We start from the raw sequence: 11,294 nt of genomic DNA, 5'->3' as shown, positions 1-11,294 counted from the left end.
TTTAGCTTACAGAAAGCAACAAAGGGCACAAAAATAAACTACGCGCACATAAATAATAATTTACTATAGTATTGTCTTAGTCTTGCTCCAGTCATTGTCACTATTTTATTACTTAACACTTTTTTCTGTCTTTCGTTATGATTCCCGCAAATAGTACACAGATTTCATTACAATTAAGTAGGCACTGGATAGTTTAGAATATTCAAGAGTCCACATTGTTAAACAAATTATTGTTAACAAACGAGAGCCAAGTACATGACACGAAAAACATTCATCGTTTGTTATATTTTAGTCTCAGCCACACAAAAATTGCTTACACGCATTACAAATGGAGTTTGACGACCGTAGAGAAAAAGATCTTGAGAAACATCAGGTGACGACCATAGCAGTAATAAGACGACCAGCATACCAGAAAAAAAGTGATCACTTGTAAAAAGCCACTCTCGCGCACCATATCCACCAACATACTGCGCCTGCGATATCGGCATCTTATCAAAGTTCTAATACTCGTCTAATACATTTTCTGATCCAAAACGCTTACCTCCCCTGCTAGTTTCTATGGTATTTGCACAGAGATGGTATGCATATTGCGCGCGCGTGTCTGTGTAGATAGGTATTATGATGGAGTATTTGTGTGATGTGTGTTTGGAGGTGTAGGTGATTGTCTATTATGGTGTTCAATGTGCACTCTGCAATTATTTTGATTTTTTAAAGGGACTTTCTTTGGTTACTTGACCTTTTGTTTAGTTGACGGGTTGTCTTATACTGGTCCTCTACACCTTCTTTCACGACTGTGTACAGGTTAGAATGCAAAAATTAATGCGCTAATCTCTGTTCGAGTATAAGCTTCTTCTGAACATTGTGTCAAAAGAAAACATCCAGTGTTTGTGTGTGTGTGTGCTTTCATTGCGGTTAGTCACTAATGAAACGATTTTTCGTCGCAATTCACGATGTGATGTTTCGCCCGTTGAACTTCATCTTGTTTCTGTAACAGGACGTATTAACTATATTTCGCTTCTACAAACTTCTGTCGTTTTCTTTGCATAACTGCCTGCTGGTCATAATGAAATACTGTCATTCAGAGTGTGTGTGTGAGTGATTAAAAACATTGTATCAATACTTGAATTAGAAAGACTTAATCTATTGCTACTTTTCGACAGTTTTGCTGATCGCAGCGAACTAAATATCGAAACCGCGACAAATACTCTTGTTTTCTATTTAATCTGCAACTAAGACAAACAAGAGTCATCTAAACACGATTAATAATAAAAAAAGTTAGCAGATATTCTAAAAACGAAAGTCGTCTGAAATTGGAATACACATCGGTTGTCTGTACACTTGATGTGAAACTTAATCACTAACACGTTTTTAACACGGACGGGTTTCTATTGTGGTCCCGGCTTAGTAATAAGGAAGAAAGGAAAATAATGAACCACCCACTGTGAACGCCAAACGATACAAGGAAAGGGAAAAATAAACTAGACAGTTCACACAAAGGTCTGTTACATGATTTCTTACTCAATACTTGAATAACTCTTCCATCAGGCAGCTGAGAACATGAGAAAGTAATCTACATTTTTCTCGGCTTTATCACCAGGCCCATATCGCATTAAGAGGTACTGTACTCATATTTTCACAAAAGAATTTATTGCTTTTCGTGATAATTATACATATTCTTTGACGATGATCTCATGATTGGAAATACCGTATACTGATGGCTGACCAACACAGGACAGAACTGAAAGACGGACTGGGGACAAAAAGGAGCAGAACTTTATTAAAAAAGAAAATATAGCCGTTGACTTTTCATCAGCTAATAATATCTTTCTATAAAAAACACACATTCCGTGTACAGATCCACCTGGAACTGTTAGTGTCCATTGTCTTCACACTTTGTGCCTGAGAGAGCGACACTATATTTGAATGCAGATTTCGAAATCGGTGACTCGTTGCAGACTTATTTCTCCTTGTCGTGGCCGGGACATTCTAACAACAGCACACTGAAGCTGATGAACATCAGCCGATCTGATAACGGTACAGTCTTCACTTGTCTCTGGTCGTTGGAAGGACTTACGGTTAAAACAAACTATACACTTCAAGTAGCCTGTGAGTGGTAATTTCTTCACTATTGTTTGAATGCGTGTATCTTTTCTATTTCTTTTGCTCATGGTCCTCTTTGAGTAAAAGGTTCATTGTTTCTTTATTTTTTTCTTTTACTATTTTTGTGTAGGGTACTACGCTTTTACTCGTAGAACGTTTCTTTCAACAGACACATATTTCTCGAAAATTTATAACACTGATATGCAGTAATCCTTAAATTGTATAGTTTAATTGTTATACACATTTGAGCTCAGATTAATTTTAGTTTATTTTTCATTGTGTTTATAGTTTATTTGCTTTCGCGTTTCATCAATTTTTCTATTCTCTTTGCACATAAATAAACCCATACAGAACTGCAAAGGTTACTCCAACGATATACTCAACTCCTTCAAGGCCTTCTACTCACAACTATACACAGCAGAGACCACAGACCCCGAAACCCAAAAACACCTTCTACAAGACCTCCCACAACTAGATGGCGAGGCGACAGAGAACTTAGGCACACCAATAAAACTTTATCAGAAAGAAAATGCCTCAAGCATGAAAACCAACAAAACACAGGCTCTGACGGCCTACAAAAGAATTACAGCCTTCCTCAACACTTGGACCATACTAATCAAAGTATACACCGCAACATACGAGGCTGGTCACCTGACAAAAAACGCAAAAGAATCTTACATACTCTAATCTGTAAGACCCAAAACCCCCAACACATGACAAATACAGACCCATATCACTCCTCAACACAGACTACAAAATACTCACAAAAACACTCTGCATCGCATCAACACACCTCCACCAAGTCATCCAAAACAACAAACATGCGAATCCGGGTAGGTCTATAACAAAGTTTTTCATTCAACTTTTATAATTTAGTAAGTGTGCCACTCTCGTTAATGTTTCTAACACCTTTATTTTTCACTAACTTACTGTCACGTTACGATCGTGAAGGTGTTCCTGAATTCTAACACCTGACTCATTCATACTTGCATACATAGCCGTCGGATCGTATGATACTGTATAGATAACTTTCCTTTTGGTTTTCTGCAGCTGCTGATGTGGATTTTATTGGAGTACTTTTGTGTAAAATTTCGGCGCATTGAGCGTTTCTCCATGATACGGATTTTGTGCGTTATGAAACCCCATCATCCTCTCGCAGCCCACTGCCTCGTGCGGCTGGGTGCACAAGTCATCTTTGGTGATGTGCTGAGGGTTTAACAACCTTGTGAGTCGACAGTCCTAGAGTAGCATCATCATGGGAGCATGAATTTTTTCGGCATGCATGCCTTGCATCTGTCATCACACTGATGTTTGATCTTGGAATCTGTCATCAACACATCACACCTAGCGGAGCGACGAGCTCAGACGATAGTATGTTGTTGGCACAGCCAAAGTGATGAGTAGCACATGCCATCCATTGTTGAATTATTCACTTCGAGCGAAGAGGTGCACGAGACTGAATGTGCATGAACTTGATCAATAACATCCTTCACCTTGTGTTCTCACCAACAACAAACATGGAATTGTTGCTGATGTTGTTCTTGCCTGTGTACATTACATCCACTTGACTGCAGGAAAACTGAGGACTTTCACCGCTCAAGAAATTATCCAGTAGACAGGACACAAAAGCTCACCTAGACTTATATGTTTTAGCCCAAGTTAAAACTTATCATTAAATACTTTTCTCGCTTCTTCATCATTATCAAAAAGAAAAGAAAAAAAACCCCAGCAAAAAAAAAAAAAAAAAAGCGTGTATCTTTGTTACGCTTATGCTCGTAGGTTTTAACAGTGTTGTTCGTCAAAGTTTCTCTTGCTGCGTTTCTTCAGTGGCTGTGGGTTTTTCTCCATTGTAGGCTGTCACACTGGGAGAATCAGCCTCATTGTTTGCACCCACTCTCTCCTCTCTACGGTCTACGTGTGCATTCCACCCAAGTTTTGAGTGCGAGGTGCATGTAGGCCTAGTGTTCACACTGTAGTATTATTTTATTTTCAGTTGTGATGTATACTGTGCTTTAAAATTCAGTTGTCTTTGTGTTTGTGTCATTTCCGCTGTTATCTTTTTCTCAATTATTTTTTTTTTTTTCTTTATTTCATGGTGAATACATTGAATTGTCGGTCCTAACCCTGACAGTATGTTCAGTTGCAAACAGTTTCACTCCAGCTTTCAACTGCCAACACCAAATACTCGGCTGAGAAAGACGTTTTATTGCTCGGGTTATTTATTGCCTGTAATCTCCGCCCTGCCTCGGGGCCAGGGTAGCAATTAGGGAAACTGACCGCTGGTACACCACCCCGTGTACTCCTACCTTCCCTCGAAACCATTTGAAAACACGCCCACTTCGACATCGGGCTTTACCCGTGGTGAGACAGAACGCGTGGAAGGGAAGAATATTACGTGAAAGTAGTCTTGTACACGTAGGTAGGCCGCTGTCACGTGACCCCTGCCGCCGTCCCAACCTGGCTGCTGCACCAAGGCTGCCGCACGCTCGCTCAGCGGGGTCACGTGTTCACACGTCGACGAGGTGAAGAGGGTACAGGGTGACGGTTGACACAATGGCGGACAGTAGCTCGAAAGCGACAAGGACGAAGAACGAAAAACGTCAAGAATGATAAGTCGATTTGTATTTTCTATGTTTGTCTTTCTTTTCGCAGTCAGTCTTGTTGTTTAACCTTCTGTTTCATGTATCTTCTCAAGTTGTCATATACCATCCTCCTTAGTGACAAATTAATGTCGCTTACGGGTAACATGGATTTGCACTCAAATACAGACTCAAATACAGACAATAGGAAGAAAAAGAAAATAACATTTATATTTTAATGTATATTCTAAAAGCATTTGTGTTTCGTTGGTACTTTATGTTTTTATATCGTGTAAATAATTTTATTTTTGTAAATTTCTAATTGACTTTCTTTCCGATTAGTGATTCTTTGTGGCATACAGTTACAATCATCCATTTGTTTTTACTGCCAGTAAATAAAACTTGTAGTTTTAAAAATCTACACCACGTAAATGTTTTGAAAATGCTCTTTAAGATTGCTTATCGCAGATAATTGTGTACAATGCAAATTAATAGATATCAACTTTAAAAATACCGGTCGAAATTTTATTCGCGGGCAATCAGCGCTTAAGATAAGCAAACAAAGTAAAGATATGGTCAATTGTACTATAAGCTCTTCTAAAGCCTGCCTGCTCTTCTAGAAGCTTTTCTTCTGTTTCCGCCCATCTTGACAGTCTCTTATTCAATATATCTGTGTAAATTTTACTAATAACACTAGTTAGTGCCACTCTATAATGTTCGGGTTCGTTTATGTTTCCTTTTTATGAATTGGTAGTATGATAGATTTTGCCATTCGCATGGGAAAGTGCCTTTCTCGAATAAAATGTTGAACAGTTTTAGCAAAAAGTCAAAAGTAACCTCATTTGATTTTGTAACATTTCACTAATAATTTTGTCCGTACCTGCACTTTTTCAGCGCTTCATCTACTGGTAGCAACCACACTTCTCCCTAAGTATTACTGAGCTTTAGGAAAACGGGAGAAAAGAGGCTTGAAGGTTTATTTCAATTGTTTCTGCGGTGTCTCCTCGAGCTGTGTGTGTATGTATGCGTATGAGTGTGTGTTTGTGAAAGAAATAGAGATATTTCGGTGCATCTGCAACTTAATATGCGTTTGTCTTATTACAACACATAAACAGAGGAACAGGAATGTAAGTGACAACATATGTGTGTATGTGTTTGTAGATAAGTTGTTTGTCCTATAGCAGCAATCAAAAGACACATTTCTTCAAATACAAAAGACAATGATTGCGGTTCACCTTTTTATTTTCACCTTGCATTTCAATGCCATTGACAACGATAAAGTTCAAAATCTTAGAAACACCTTTTTTCGAAAAAATTGGACATTATTTTCACTCTTTTACTTTTTTGTAGAATTGTTTGCTTTAGAATTGCTTGTGGGGTAAAAAGACCTTACTATTATTGACTCAAATTAAATATGCTTTTATAGCCACATTGCAGTACTTAGAGATGTAAGATAAAACTGTCATAAATTTTGGCCACTTTGTTGTAATATTCTACAGATTTTCAAGTGTAAACAAAAACATTAGCAGGGTTGTGTGCCATGACACTGTTCAAAGGTGACAGTAGACATTGACAGATATTTCTTAGAATTCCATTTAGCCGATGACCAAGTGTTCCATCAGGTGAAGAATAAACTCTGCACACACAATCTAAGTTCCATGAAAAGAAACAGAATGAACATCAAAATAAAAGAATAAAAAACAAAAGAATAGCTTAAAATGTCTTCTATTGACTTTGAATAGGCAAACTAATAATGTCAGATTCATGTCAATATGTTGCGCAATGAAATTATTATTCTGTCATTGCATATTTTTAATATATTTAGACTACATTATATATTAACATTATATTATGTATACATATATTTTATCATATAGTTTCAGCTTGAGTTTTATAATGCAAAAAATGTAAATGCATATAATTAAATTGCATCAAGAATGACAGACCTGGTGATTTCTAAATAAATATAGATATGTGTGTCTCAATGATGCTTTAATACCTTTATGCTGGTTGGTCAGTGCCGGATTTAAAGTCTGCGCCTACTTTGGTTTACCTGATAACAGTCATTGTCAGACGGTAGATAAATGTAAATGTAGGCAGATGTTAATTAAAAATTGTGTTAAAAACCTTATGACATTATTTATGCAACAAAATCAGTATTAGTCAAGCTGTAAATTTGCAACAATAGTGTTGAATTTTTGAGATAACATCTACAGTCGTCTAGAAAGATGTTAAATATACCAAGTTTGAAACACACATAGCAACAAATTTTATCTTTTTTTTAACAAAGAGTGTTAACATTATATGTTTCTGATATATTCAGATATGTAAGTAGGATATACTTATTTGTTCTGTCGGGAGCATGGGAGAAAAGCTTGGAGATCCCTGTTTAATCCATTTTGTTTATCTATCCAACAGTGCACGTAAAAGTGTTCTGCTTATTAGTCCCGAAACCCAATCTGTGAGCAACAGAAAGCAAAAAACCTGGATTATGTATGGGAGATACGAGCTTAGTGACAAATGTGTAATCACAATAAGAAATCATAAGCAATAAGACATTTAATGTCTTTAGACACGTCTAGAATTCTCTTTTCTGTATCATTGAGATTTAAATTTGCAAAAAGGACAAACATGACAACATTGCATGAAATACGCATTTTGCGAATGAATACTACGAATTTTTTTGGTAAGGGCTAATACAAAGAATTAAACATTCTTGTCTTTGTCCTAAAGGATGTAGTATTACTAAAGTGATAAGCAGGTAAAATAACAGTCGGTGTGTCAGGTGCCATTGGAAATATTGTCTGCCTGCTGCCATTAGCTTTAGGCAAAGTAGTCTTTAAGTGCAAATTCCTTGGGGGACTTCCCGCATGTGTAATGCTTTGTTAAGAATACATTAAATTTAATAAATGAACTATAAATTCTAATAAATTTTGCCAAAATTTTATTTAATTTAAACAGTAAACAATGATGTCCGTGGTAATCAGTTGTGCTATATATCGCAGTACCGTAAATGTTGTGATGTGATTAAAGAAATGTGTCCATTTAAATGAATAAATCTTGGAGAAATATTGCTGTATGTTGAGCCATGTCGGCTCCAGCTATGCCTTCTATCATCGTACAACAATGTCAAAATATTTTGGCCCAGTATGGAAAAATACAGGACTGACAGAGTGGCTACCATTAAAGCTCTAGGGCGCAGTCTTAGACATATATATTTATATGTATATATTATCATCGTAATGGAAGCTCAGATTGGTTGTGTTCTGTGCCGACATAATATACATATGTCAGTCACGCAAGGCACTGCGAGCCCATCAGACGGCGTGTTACCATGGTGACAGCCATGTAGCGGGAGTTTCTTAAATGGCCGCTGTATTGTTTCCATCCTGGCTTGAGGCTAGCTCTCAGTGGCTATGATGGCCAGTACCTGCAAGCACTGGAACCACATTGGTCCAACATTTTGTGCTGTCTGGGATGTTTGTATCGCAACGTATGGATCACATAATTATGAAATTAATATCATTTATATCTTGGTGTCTTATTGAAGCCACTTAGTTTTAGAAAGCAAACACTACAGTTCTATTTTACCCATAGGAGATGCCATTCGTAATCATCGCCACTACGTCAGACCTGATGTTCACTGAGCACACTTCACCAATTCGTCCGTTGTGACAAAAGGTATCTAATTGCTTCTCTCAAAGTTGTTTTCTTCATTGTCTAATTCCATTTCTGCGGAAGATCCGTGACTTCATGGAGAGTAATAAAGATATCGGAGTCTGTTCCCGCGTTATCCTTGTCCGTTGTAAAAGTTAAAATCGTCCAATTGACCCCTAGAGAAATAAAACACACCAACGAATATGTTAAAATTCGCTTCTTCCATATCGTTCCATTTACTGTTCAAAGCGTCTAGCTTAAGACGTCCCCTCCTAACATACAGGATGACATAGACATTGGAGTGTGTAGCCGCATCACAGGTATCTTTAATGTATACACAATAATTTCACAAAAACAAAATCAATTAAAAATGAGTCTCACATTCATTATATCTATCTTTTTCTGTTTTTCCTCACCCCTCACCCCCCCCCAATTGCTCTCCTGAAAGAAATATTTCTGCTTAGATTATTCTAATCTTCCGTTTATTCTGACAAAGATATTTCTGTCTGTGTACTGTAAGTGTCTTTGTGTTTTTCTCAATGTACATTACAATCACTGTTACCTTGAACACCAAAACTTTGAATGAAGCAGAGCAGAAAGACGAGAGGCCACATCCTGTTGCTCCCACTCGACGCCAGCGGCTCCACTTGTGGAAACTTTCTAAAAGACAGTCTGTGATAAAATATAATAGACTTACTACAAATTATATTTTCGGTCATGTGACTTTATCAATATTTCTACTGCATTGGAGCAACAAAATCGCACAGATGGTTTGTGTATAATTAGAAAGAAAATTAAAAAGATTATTTGCCATATAAAAACATAGTCTTCGCCGATCATTTTTTTATGTTCTGAGTGCGGTAGCAGCGAAAATAATTGCAGTAGTAAAAAGACGATGACATCAGTGTGCAAAACTCGTATCACATGAAAATTAACTTGCATTATATTTGTTAGGGCAACGAGAAGCGATGACAATATATATGTGGCTAAACAGATGGTGCCAACAATACTGCACACATCAGCTTCAGATCTCAAAATATATGTCCTTTTCTTTTTATTTTATACTTTATGTCATAGATTTCCAGCAGTTGTTCTCATCAACCATTGTGCACGTACGATAATATAAACGATGAAGGAATGTGTATTTCTTGAACTTTCTCCTTCTTTTATGGTTTTATATAGGTGTCACGGATAGTTTAATACATGTCCATTACTTCTCAACTCTATCTGACCTTTACACGTTTCTCCGTTTCAGAGGCCCTGTCTGTTAACTACAGACTTACAGACACAAAAAAATGAATGTTCTCGCTCATATAAATTAAATTAGACCCAAGTTTTAGTCATTAAAAATAATGATGTTCCACGTCACAAAGGTTATCAATACAATCACCTTGCACTTCTAAATATATGAGTGGAAATTTTCTCTCTACGAATGTAAAGGACAATATTTTTATACTCACTATTTTTGAGAAATGTTTTGGTGTAATTCTGAGGACAATGTTAGCCATCGATAACTTTTCCATTATTTTAAAAAGGACTAAAATATAAGCCTTTAAGGAATATAAATCTACAATCATATACAAGAAGTACATCATATTATTTTTGAAGGATTTGCCAAAATGTTTGTTGTAACAGCTTTTATACAATACAATACAATACAATACAATACAATACAATACAATACAATACAATACAATACAATACAATACAATACAATACAATACAACTTTATTAATCCGCAAGTACAATTACAGGTATGATGACACTCCAGGACACTAGTGGAAGATTATATGCAGGTGATTAAAGGGAACAGATTCTGGCGACATTCACACACACATGTGCACACACACCCACTCATATAGTATCACAGCAACAGGAGGTTCAGTGGGCACCCCGCACAAGTTCACCTCAGGCTGACACATCATCACAACTAGTGGAATTTAAGAAGTGGATGGCACGGGGAATGAACGAGTTTCGGTAACGGTTCGTGCGACAGACAGGTACAGCGTATCTGCGACCAGACCGCAGAAATGAGAACTCACTCGCCAACACATTAATAGAAATAGTTAGGATACGGGATGACGTCCTAAGGATTTGCTGTTTATTGAAGAGGGCTAAATCCCTCTGCTTGGTTCCGGTGATTTTGGAACAGATCTTAACAAGGGAGACAAGGCCGTCCTGTTCCCTACTAAGAGGTGTGAAAACCAAATGTGAAGAAAAGGTGATGAGACTCTCAATGAAGGACTGATAGAACCGAGTGAAGATGACTGGGCTGACAGAGAAAGACCGAAGCTTCCGTAGCAGGTATAAGCGTTGCTGGCTCCGCCTGAGGATCAGTCAGTGTCACATCCCATTTAGTTTATCATCAAAGATAGTACCTAAATATTTATAAGTGTGCCTATCTCAATGGCATCACCATCAATAGTACTATTACCACAGCAGGTCTGTTCAGCCTAAAGTAAAAGATCATTTCCTCTGTCTTTGAGACATTCAAGTCAAGAAAATGTTCATCACACCAGCGTACAAAAGCAGGAAGAGCGCCACTGTGAACGTGTTCATGCTCATACAAGAGAGACAACAAAGCAGTGTCATCAGCAAATTTTATAAGAAAGCTTCCATCAACAGTAGTTCTACAGCTATTAGTATATAGTATGAACCATCTGGACCGGGAGCCTTGTTGATATTGATTCTTGGTGATACTGGGAGATCTGTCCATACGGATTGGATAAGCCAAACCCGCTGATGAATAAATCCTTGTTGTGGTCAGCCTCACCCAGCCAAGTCTCTGTAAAATCAAGGAGACACGTCTCCCTAACTTCCACACACATCTGACAAGTGCCTCGAGCTCATCAACTTTGTTGCGGATGGACGAACATTTGAGAGAAGAACAGAAGGCAGCGGTGGAGATCTACGCCTGTCGTTAAGGTCAAATTTCATCAATCTGCACCGAACTCCCCT

General features: G+C 37.5%; 1 long non-coding RNA gene across 1 annotated transcript; it reads right to left on the bottom strand.

Moving 5' to 3' along the window:
• Positions 1–5,962: 5,962 nt before the first annotated feature.
• Positions 5,963–8,994, bottom strand: LOC112568563. The gene is made up of 3 exons (XR_003100120.1): positions 8,899–8,994; positions 6,679–8,512; positions 5,963–6,315 (listed from the first exon to the last, which is right to left on the bottom strand). It is a non-coding gene; the product is annotated as an uncharacterized LOC112568563 (long non-coding RNA).
• Positions 8,995–11,294: the final 2,300 nt, after the last annotated feature.

Source organism: Pomacea canaliculata, linkage group LG7 (assembly GCF_003073045.1).
Source record: "Pomacea canaliculata isolate SZHN2017 linkage group LG7, ASM307304v1, whole genome shotgun sequence".
NCBI lineage: Eukaryota > Metazoa > Mollusca > Gastropoda > Architaenioglossa > Ampullariidae > Pomacea > Pomacea canaliculata.
The sequence above is the reverse complement of the archived record's forward strand: the minus strand, read 5'-3'. Positions and strand labels throughout refer to the sequence as shown.